Source organism: Silene latifolia, chromosome 8 (genome assembly GCF_048544455.1).
Source record: "Silene latifolia isolate original U9 population chromosome 8, ASM4854445v1, whole genome shotgun sequence".
Lineage (NCBI taxonomy): Eukaryota > Viridiplantae > Streptophyta > Magnoliopsida > Caryophyllales > Caryophyllaceae > Silene > Silene latifolia.
In genome coordinates this window covers 50108785-50120225 of record NC_133533.1, presented here as the reverse complement: position 1 = coordinate 50120225, position 11441 = coordinate 50108785, and positions in this window count along the sequence as shown.

The window sequence follows — 11441 nt, the reverse complement described above, 5'->3', positions numbered from 1 at the left end:
CTCAGTTGGTTGTATAATTAATTCATTGTTTCTAATTGATTGTTGGGATGTGATCGTTGGGTGAAATTGATGGAGATTGGTTGGTTGATATTGTTGGTTAAATGATTGTTGTGGAACTATGTCAAGAGATGGTTTCATACCCATGTTTGCCCTTTGTGACGGGACCCCTTGTGACTCTCGTCACAAGGGGGATGTGCACACTAAAGAGCCGGGATCGCTCGTTGGGATGAGCAGGGATTTGGTGGGCAAGACTGCGGTCCCCCACTGGCGGTGTAGGTTACATGTTGTGATAGTAACCTAGCAGGACTACACACTTTAGTGTGTAGCCAATGATTGGTGATTGTTAGAGTTGGAGATCGATTAATTGTGTTGTTATATTTATTTCCGCTACGTATATTGATTTGGTTTTACTGTTGACTGATCGCGTTTTATGTTTTCAAAACTGTGGTGATCCAATCGGGGATGGTGAGCAGTTATCTTAGCAGGTGATGATTATTGATGATTCATGGGATAGCTCGTGGGGCGTAGATGGGCGTTGTCATCACCGAGTCGTCATGTTGTTTTAGCTGACATTAGATCACCTAATGCCCTTTGTTTCAGTTCTTTTTGGAGTTGTTTTGAGACTTAAACTTTTTCACACTCCTTTATTCAAGTTTGTTTCTTTATTGTTACTATGATGCGTACTACCTCGGCCATTCGAGATGGTAGCCCCCTTATATGCTAAGGTGGTCCTTGCTAAGGCACTTTGGTATATGGGGGTATTACAAAGTGGTATCAGTGCCCCTATTTTGGAACCTAAAACCAATGAACAAAATGAACATAGGGCGTATAATAAAATGAACCCGGATAGAAATTGTTTGGAGCGGTCACTACGGATTGTGTCGTGGGGATCGATATATACTTATGTTTTATCTGTGCTTTATAAAGTAATATGCATGTGGAGATTGAGACGGGATGGCATTATTTGGCTTATGTATGGTGGAATAGCTGAAGTAATAGTATGACATGATTTGTATGATCGTAAGCTTGTTTTACTTATGTAGTAATATGAGAATAGGATGGTTTGTGGCGTTTCGTAACTGTACTTGGTTAATTATGTGATTGGGGTGTCATGTCGGCATGATTCGGCCAAGTGGGGGAGGTACTCGATCGAGTAAGAGGAACTCGACCGAGTGTGGGTGTGTGTGTCGTAGGCACTAGCTTCTGATATATGACCACTCGACCGAGCGTGGGGGAAACTCGACCGAATGGGGCTTACTTGACCGAGTACAACGTGTACTCGATCGAGTATGCTTTATGTGGGATTCTGATCAGCTTCTTGAAGTTGGGTGCTCGATCGAGTAGTGTATGTTGTAATACTACGGATTTTTATAAGCTAAGTACTCGACCGAGGAGAGCCTACTCGGCCGAGTAGTGTCAGGAGTGTAGATTGTTTGGGTTCTGCCGAGGAATACTCGGCCGAGTATGGTAAATACTCGACCGAGTAGAGGATACTCGGCCGAGTATACACTTTACTCGACCGAGTATCCGGCCTGACGGGTATTATTTCCGCGATTTTGGTTAAAATGATTAGAGGTTATATAGCATTGTTCGTCAGTTTCTAAAATCATTTCTCCCCAAAAACATAAACTACGTTCATTATCCTCTAATCATCTTCATCAATACCAAGTCAAAGGTTGTCGATTGTGGGTTCTAGCATCTCATTCCGTGTCAATCGCCGGTTTATCAAGGATTTCTCCAAAATTGCTAAACCACTTACACAGTTGCTGCTTAAGGATGCCCCTTTTGTGTTTACTGATGCTTGTCTTTATGCTTTTAACAGGTTAAAGCAGGCTTTAGTCTCTGCGCCGATCATACAGCCTCCCAACTGGGACTTGCCGTTTGAGATCATGTGAATTGCGAGTGACTATGCACTAAGAGCGGTGCTTGGCCAGAGGAAAGACAAAGCCTTGAATGCTATTTACTATGCGAGCCGAACTCTGGATGAGGCTCAAGTGAAGTACACTACCACTGAGAAGGAGCTGTTAGCTGTAGTTTATGCCTTAGAGAAGTTTCGTACTTATTTAGTTGGGTCAGAAGTCACTGTTTTTACTGACCATGCAGCTTTGAGGCATCTCCTTGCTAAGAAGGAGGCCAAACCACGGCTCATCGAGATGGATACTCCTTCTTCGGGAGTTTGATTTGCGAGATCAAGGATAAGAAAGGAGGTGAGAACGTTGTAGCGATCACTTGTCGCGATCGATGCGACAAAGAAGGGGAAGATTCTTACCCATTGATGATTCTTTTCGACGATACTTTGATTGCCGTTATATCGTCTATTGTTAACCAAGAACCTTGGTATGCAGATATAGCTAACTTCGTTGTCGTGGCAAGTCGCCGCCCGACCTTTCTCATCGCCAAAAAGAAGCGTTTTCGTATAACGCTAAGCGTGATTTCCGGGGACGATCCTTACTTGTTTAAGGAATGTGCGAGACGGTCTCTGAGACGGTGTATTCCGCAGTGGGAGACCAAAATAGTCTGGAAGGCTGTCACTCCTCTTCATATGGTGGTCACCACGGGCCATCGCGCACCGTGGCTAAGGTACTTGATCTGGTTTTTATTGGCCTTCTTTGTTTCGACGCTAAGTCTTTTGTTTCACTTGCGACGCTTGCCAACGATCGGGGAACATTTCAAAGAGACATGAGATGCCACAAAACGGCATCCTAGAGGTTGAGGTTTTCGATGTCCGGGGCATTGATTTCCAAGGACCGTTCCCATCCAAGTAAAAAGGTAACGGTACATCTTAGTGTTTGTAGACTATGTGTCAAAATGGGTTGAGGCAATTGCTTCACCTCATTGTGATGCTAAGACCGTGATAAAGATGTTTAAAAATATCATATTCCCCCGTTTTGGTGTCCCTAGGGTCGTCATTAGTGATGGGGGGATGCATTTTAAAGAAAAGAAACTCACTTCCATACTGTCTAGAGTTGGTGTCCAACACCGGCGTGGTTTGGGGTATCATCCCCAAACTAGTGGTCAGGTAGAGGTCTCTAATCGCGAGTTGAAAGAGATTTTGTCTAAGGTAGTTTCTAAATCACGGAAGGACTGGAGTCTTAAGCTAGATGACACATTATGGGCTTATAGAACTGCCTTTAAGACACCAATTGGTGCGTCACCTTATAGGCTAGTTTATGAGAAATCGTATCACTTACCTGTTGAATTGGAATGTAAGGCCTGGTGGGCAATTCGTGAGCTTAATTATGATCCTAAGTTGTGTGGTCAGAATCGTCTTTTGCAGCTAGATGAATTGGAAGAGTTTAGGCTTAATGCCTATGACAGCTCGCGCATTTACAAGGAAAAGACGAAGAGATGGCATGACAAGAGAATCCTACCTCGGGAGTTCCATGTTGGGCAAAAGGTGCTACTGTTTAATGCCCGGTTGAGACTATTTCCTGGCAAGCTGAAGTCCAGATGGAGTGGTCCTTATACGGTGACAGTGTTACAAATTTGGATCGTGGAGCTTGAAGATTCCGAGGGGCGTAGATTCAAGGTGAATGGCCAATATGTGAAGCATTACCACGAGGCGACTGAAGCGGACAATCGCGTTGAAGTCTTGCGCTTCGACGAGCTCGACGCGCCAATTAATTGATGCCAGAAAGGTCGTGCGGGACCTCTTAAACCAGCGCTCTCCGGGAGGCAGCCCGGACTATTTTATTGTACTTCTGTTGAACTATTTAATTTTCTTTAGCTTTACGTTGAACTTTAGACGCTGTTTTATGAACTTCCTATGTATTTTCCTTGCTTTTAATGCGTGTTTTGCAGGTCAAAGTACTCGATCGGATGATATTGTGCTCGATCGAGCACGTTTTGAGGCAGTTTTCACTCGATCGAGTGATAATGTCCTCGATCGACCAGATCCAAACCCATGCCTACTCGATCGAGTGGTTTTTCACTCGATCGAGCCCTTCCTGTGCACTGGTTCACTCGATCGAGCTGTTCCAAGAGCTCGGTCGAGTGGTTTTGACTCCCAGCTGTTGTTTTACGTCTATGGAGCTACTGCTTGACTTTCTTTGACCTCCCATGTTCATGGTCGGTTTGGGGAGGTCCCTCCTTACGACGTTTTATAAGTTTTCCGACTCCACTTCTCCTTTTCCTTTCAGTTTGCATTTCTTTCCCTATTTTTGGTACAATGAGGGCATTGTACGGTTTGGTTTGGAGAGGTATGCATCCATATCTGTGTCTGCATGTTTTCTTGCATTTTTTTGCTTCCATGTTTATTATTTCCGCATGCATTGTTGTTTGTTTTACTTCAAAAAAATCATATAAAAATAAAATTTTCAAAAATTTTCAAATTTCATGTTTAATTTTGGGTTGGAACGTTTGAACATTGACGCTATTTTGAACCCTTACTTGAGCCCTGCATTTTCTTGACATTTACTTGGCGTGATTATGTGCATAATCTACGAGTTTTTGTTTCTTCCTTATCTGAACGAATAGACTTGATTCATTATGTCGGCAAGCTACATTACATTCTGAGGTTAGAGCTTTTTAAACTGGTGACATTCATGACCAGTTTCATTTAGGATGTGAGTAGTACTCTCTTTAAGACATGTAACATCAAATTGCATAAGCATGAGTCTAGTCTTCTTAATACCTGTATGCATTCGGTCTGTGGATGGTGACACGTGTTAGGAGAGGCAGTCCCCTTTATTTCATTCTACCCATGAGCCTCACATAGCCAAATTGCCTTTTTGCCCTATCAACTACTTTCTATAATACTTCCTACCCTAGCTAAGCTAGTAACGAGGAGTTCTTGGAATGTTTTATTGCAATATGGTTATTTTATCTGATTTCAGAAGATGGTGGAGGAATTGAAGGGAAAGAAAGAAAGAAAGAAGGAAAATGTCGAATTGTTGAGAAAATTGATGAAAAAAAAAGAAAAAAGAGAGAATGAAAAGCGGAAAAGAGAAAAAAAAAATGGAAATAAGAAAAAGAAAAAAAATCATATGGAAAAGAATGAAATTGGATAATGATTTTCACTCCCATGTCTCATCTATATTTTATGGGGAGTTGACGATTTTAGGTGTTTTGTGAGTTTAGTGCATAATTTTGCACCGTTTCATCTTGCTGTCATGAGTACGAAGTTGGGATGCAGTTTATATTTGGATCCGTTGTTGCTAGCCTGGCTATTAACCCCACATATCCAAATTCATTTTAGCCCCTTTTTACCCATTACCTCACTTACCCAAATGTAAGTCCTCGGCATGTGTCTTGGTCATTAGTATGGTTGTAATGCCTATGTACGGTTGTAGAGACTTTATTCATGTTAACTGCATGCATGTTCTTATAGGTCGAGTTAGGTGAGTGTCTTACTTCTTTCTATCTTTCACATATATACTCACCTTGTGCCTGATTTTGAGTGACGAGCGACCCGTGAGAGTCCGATATCTTTTGAGTCTTGCAAGGTCGACGGTTCAGTAAGTTTGAAACATTAATTTAACTCGTTTGCACTTTTCACTGCCACTTTGTCATGTTACTGCATTAAATTGGTTCTAGTGGATGATTTGTAGCTGATGCGTTGGTCCCGTTCCATTGTTCACCTTTAGTTGCATTCATATTTGCTTGGGGACAAGCAAAGGTTTTGTTTGGGGAGATTTGATACGTGTCTTTTATATAAGGTTTTCACCTCATTTTTACACGCATTTCTGTATTTTTATGTAGCATCTGGCTACAAATACCCCCGAATATTCTACTTTGGTCCGTTTATTGTATTTTACAGGAATTGGCCGAAGAGGAGCTAAATCGAGCTTTAATTGTCCCAATTGTACGCATTCATGGAGGATAAGGAACCGGAGCTTGGAAATCTAACACTTGGAAGACGCGTGAGTTGGATTCAGGAAGCATTTTAAGGTTTAACGTGCCTAGATAGCTCGATCGAGTGGTTAACTACTCGATCGAATGCTTTATGTACTCAAGATTGATCGTTCGAGCAGTTCAAGGGGTCAATCGAGGAGTCTTTGCAAGAGGTGCTCGATCTAGTGGTTTATTACCACTCGATCGAGTGGTTTGGTGATGATTTGTTCGATCGAGCAGTAGTAATCTACTCGATCGAATGGTTTCTTGTGTTTTAGTCAAATTCCGCCTAAATTACTTATGGGCTTTTGTAATCAGTCCATAGATTAGGTTTTAGTATAAGACTGGCAGAGTAACTACGTTACTCCTCTCGTACTCTCTCACGTTGGTTTTACTCTAGTTCTTGTTACTGTTCTTTGGATTTTACCCTTCTTTTACTCCTTACTACTCGGATTTGGAACACGATTGGTATTATCATTCTACCTTTATTCCTAATTTTATTTATTGCTTTAATCCCTTCTTCTCTTTAATTGTTATCATAGTTGTTTTATTGGAATCCTTATTAGTTTTATCACCATGTCTAGTTTTAATTATCAATTCGTCATTATCGATAATTCATTGGTTATGAGTAGCTAATTGTCCTATGCTAAGACTATAGGGGATCCGTAATATGAAGGGAGAGTAATCGATTTATTAGGTTAATCTTGTCTTGTCTTTGTTGGTTAAATGCTACAATTAATTGTAATTGCCTAATTGAGTCGACGCAATTAGACCTTTAATTCTTAGTGATCCTTGACCTGGACCGAAAGGTTGGAAAAGGTAGACTAGTAGCGAACAATAGAGTATTGCAGTGAGGGCGAAAGTTAAACTGTTTACACTTTAGGGTGAATTAAGGACCGAAAGGTGACGTTCGCTACCCCTTAGACCGCATTTGCATTGATTTGAGACCTAGATTACTCGACCGGATGATTATGGTGAACCGTTTGTCTTAGCTATTCTTCTCTATCTGTTATTTCCTTCCTTTTATTCTCTTCTCCTTATTCTCTTTAGTTTAGAAAATTACATTTTATAAACCCCCAATTTGGTTACCTTGACGAACTTAGATTTAGCTGACAATTTCCTACCTCTCTGTGGATTCGACCCGACTTCCCTAGCTATATTAGTTAGAGCCAGTTGGTTATTTTTGACAGGTACGCGACAGACGTGTCACTCCTCATACTAATCCATCAAATATCGTCAAATAGCTTCCGAATATGCACGAAAGACGGGAATTTCCGCCTTATTATCTCCTTTTCTACAAAACATATGAAATGCGATAGAAAAGCAAATAGGAAGGTTTTGACGGATAAAATGGCTATAGAATGTTATAATAGTATGTAAAATAGGCTCAATAAGGGGACTAAATGTGCACAAATAATGGTCACATCAAATATCCCCAAACCGAACCTTTACTCGTCCCGAGTAAAGAGGTGACAAAAACTAGACCTTTATTTAAACTAACCTAATAATATAGCCGATATGAGACAATTAGCGGGTCTCACTCCGCCCTTTCAACTCACAACAAGACAACCATGATGTAGGATGCCTTCTTGCAAGACAAGGTGGGTCTTGCCAAAATGTCGACACATCCAATCATTAAGGACACAAAATCAAGTAATGGATGCATCTACAAAAGAATAGCCACTTTCCTCATCTAAGTGGCGGAAATTATCTACAAGGGAAGCAATTCAAGGGTAGACACTCCTACATAGATGCAATTTCTTCAAACTACTAAGCCTAGAAGGATACCAATAAATCACCTCCAAGTTGTGTCAAGCTAGGGTACCTTTGTCCTTAATCGTTAAATGCTTTTGTCAAGAATAGACTCCCTATGGTGTTAGAAACACTGGAGGATCGCGGAATTCCCCCTCTTGCCTAGACAAGAAGAAGGGTCGTCCCCTCTCTACCATGCACAAAAATGGATACGATGGATAAAGGGATCGATAGATATTTGAGTTTCACTTTGGGAGTTTGCTTTGTTGTTTGTTTTTCCCCCCAATTTCTTGTGGCATACAACATTTGAGAACACTTTCTTTTGCCATTTCTTTCATTTTTGGCTTTTCAATACTTGTCAACTTTTCAACTTTTGCATTTTTCTTTTGAATAATTTTCAAAGTCACCCCATATGTAGTGAGGGTGCCTTATATTTGAAGCTTTAGGAGTTCTATTTTTGCTCCTCTTTTCTTTTGATGCATTTTCCAAACTTTCTTTCACTTTTCTTTTCATTTCTTGAACTCAAATTTTTGAACAATTTCTTTTTGTGCCCATTCCCTTTGATGACAAAATGTATGGTAGAACATGGATGAATGATGGTTGCATGGTTTCAAGGGTCACCTTGGACTAAACGGTAGCCAATGAGTTATCACACCACAAGGTACTCTTGACTAGGCCTTAATCCATGGGTCAAAGTATACTAGCATGACACATCCTAGGGTGTTTTACAAGTATTCAAACAAGCAAAGTCTTAAGAAGAAAAAGCATCTACTAGGGCCTATATACACTTGTCAAGCTTCCCAAGTAGACGGTTTCGCAAAATTTTTCTAACATGCAAGCTACATGCCATGATGCAACTACGACATAAACATCCTAATGCAAATGTTTCTACCAACTAATATGTCATATAAACTAAATGCAAGTCCTAAGTTCACATTGTTTATACCGCATCAATCAAAATAAAGCCACATAGTCATTAACATAAAGAGGAAAAGGAGATTGGATAGATCATACCATGCGGTCTTCAATATCCTCATGTCTCGGATGTGGCGTAGTCAATCAATGTGAACAAGGATAAAACAAACACAATATATACAAGACAGACTACACTATAAAGGAAATGAACTTGTTTTTGGATTTTTCAATTTTTCAAATTTTTATGGTTTTTGATTTTATGAATTTAAAAGACATATTTTTGTGATTTTTCGAAATTTTTCAATTTTTATGCATTTTGGAATATAAATTCCCATCCCCCACTTTATTTTGGACATTGTCCTCAATGTACATGTAGGAGTAGGAATAAAAAGGAAAACATGTTTTTGGATTTTTGATTTTTTTGGAATAAAGTACAAATGCAATGATATGATATGAATGAATGCATTCTCTAACTAAATGCAATTCTATATAACATATATAACAAATGAATGCAATCTAAACTATATTATATGATGCATGATAGATGCTTAAGTCACCTATGATCAAACCTCCCCAAACCGATTTAAACACTATTTCTAGTATAGAAAAGAATAGGATTGGTCATTAGTGGTTATGCATGAATTCTAGTCTATATGCAACTATCTACATGAATCATGTGAGGTATATACAATGCAACTATACTAACTAATGCAAATGCAATATAAAATATAATACAAATGCAAGCTAAAAGTATATGTATATAACTAAATGCAAGTGTAAATGTAATGCAAAGTTAAAGGAAAGGATACCTTACAAACGGTGGTTTGAGAGAGGACTCCACCAAACTCATTCATATTCCATTATCCATGGAGCTCAATGCTCTCAATAGTTGATCAAAGGTTTGTGAATGGTCCTCAAGTAAGCATGAATAAGTCTTGAACCATTTCAAAATGGAGTAGGGCCAATCCATGAGGGACCTCCCTTTGAACTCCTTCCCCTTCTCTTTTGCTTTGTGATGATGGCCTTCTCGGCTCTTAAAACTAGCAAACTTGAGATTCTTGTCATGGGGGCTTTTCCGGTTGCTCCTATTTCTTCCAAAGTTGATGACACAAATGCTTGGATTAGTCAATTCTCCAAGGATGGAAGGCGAACTTTCCTGGCATTGATGATGGGATGTCTTAGGAGTTGGGATAGTGGATGCCAAATTTCCACATATAGACTCCTTCTTAACCTTTTCTTTGAGCTTCCCCACTAAGTAATTCTTGTATGATGATTTGACTTTCGTGAGAAGGTCCATAATGTCATCTCCAACTATCATGGGCTCCATAGTGGGTGCGAAAAGGTTCTCATGAAGGCATTCCTCCTCTTCATCGAAGCAATCTTCAAACTTCTCAAGGATGGGTTCCTCAAGAAAGCAAATCCCATAACTCCATTCATCATTTAAGTCCATATTTCCCTCATCATCTTCTTCCATAGATGCATCATCATCGCTTTCTCCATAAGAATCATAAATAGGGGCTTCACTCCTCTTCATTAACTCTTTCTCCAACACCTCAATGTTCACATCAAATGATACACCCTCATACTCACAAAGGTTAAGAGTATTTGGCTTACTCAACCTCATGTCTTCATCATCAAATACCACACTTTCATACTCACAAGAGCTCAAGGAGATTGACTCTTCCCACTTCACATCTTCTTCATCAAAGGTCATTGCCTCAAATTCACATTCATGTTCAATGCTCAAGGATTGGTGAGGAGTGTTTGTTTGGGTTGTTTCTTGGGTTGCTTTCAATTGGGCAATTTGAATTGCCAACTCCTCACCATGGGTAACAATGCTTTGGAGAACATTGTTTCTATTTTGGCTCTCCTCTAGCACTTGTTTGAAGAAGTTTTCTTGGTCTCCCATCATTTGGAGAACCATGTCTTGAATGTCAAAGTTGGGCTCATCTTCTTGTTGTGGGTGGGTGTGAAAGTGCTCATATTGTGGCATTTGGAATTGTTTGTAAAGTGAGTTTTGGGTGGATGATTGTTGTTGATATTGGGTGTGGTGATTTTGGTGGGAAAAATTGGGGTAGTAGTTAGGATTTCCATTGTATGAATAATAAGGTAGGTTTGTGTTGACTTGCTCCTCAAACTCCCCATACCCATAGTCATACTCAAAAGATCCACCACATACTCCATAAGTCAAGTCTTGAGCCATCATAGCTAAGACAAGGAAACAACTACAAGCATAGAAACTACACAAAAACGGTAAGAACAATCCTTGAGGAACAAGTCCCTCAAGGTGAAAGCAAAATCAAAATAGACAAACAAGTAAGAACTTAATCACATAGCACCATCCCCGGCAACGGCGCCATTTTGATCCGGACGATGTTGTCACTCATCCAATCAAACACATTTATAATACTCAACAAACAACTAGTTAGCGGTAAGTCGAGGTCGATCCATGGGACGGTGTGCTTTGGGTTCTAAGTCTATCTATCTCAATTCATGCTAGTGTCACAATTTGGTTGGGTTTGTAGTTGTGTTCTAGGCTAATGCAAACAATAAGGTAAATCAAGCAATAAAAGGAAAGATGTAAACAAATGATTAAAAGTTCTAGGATATCATGGGGTCATAGGGGATTCATGGTGTTGATCATACAAACATGTTTACAAAGTTGCAAGCAATTAATGTTGTGGAGGAACCGAGTTGGTTTATGTCTTACGGTTCATAGGAAGAGTTGGGTCCCGGAGCCGAATCGATTAGATTGTACGACACCTACAAGTCGACTTACTTTCCTCCTATTCAACTTTTATGCATGGTTTAACAAGACTCGAGTTGGTTTATATCTTACAAGTCAAGTTGAGTAGATAAGAGATGGTAAAAATGCAAGGATTCATAGGCTTAGCATTTCATCAAACATAACATGTGCATAAAGTTGACATCACAACAAGCAA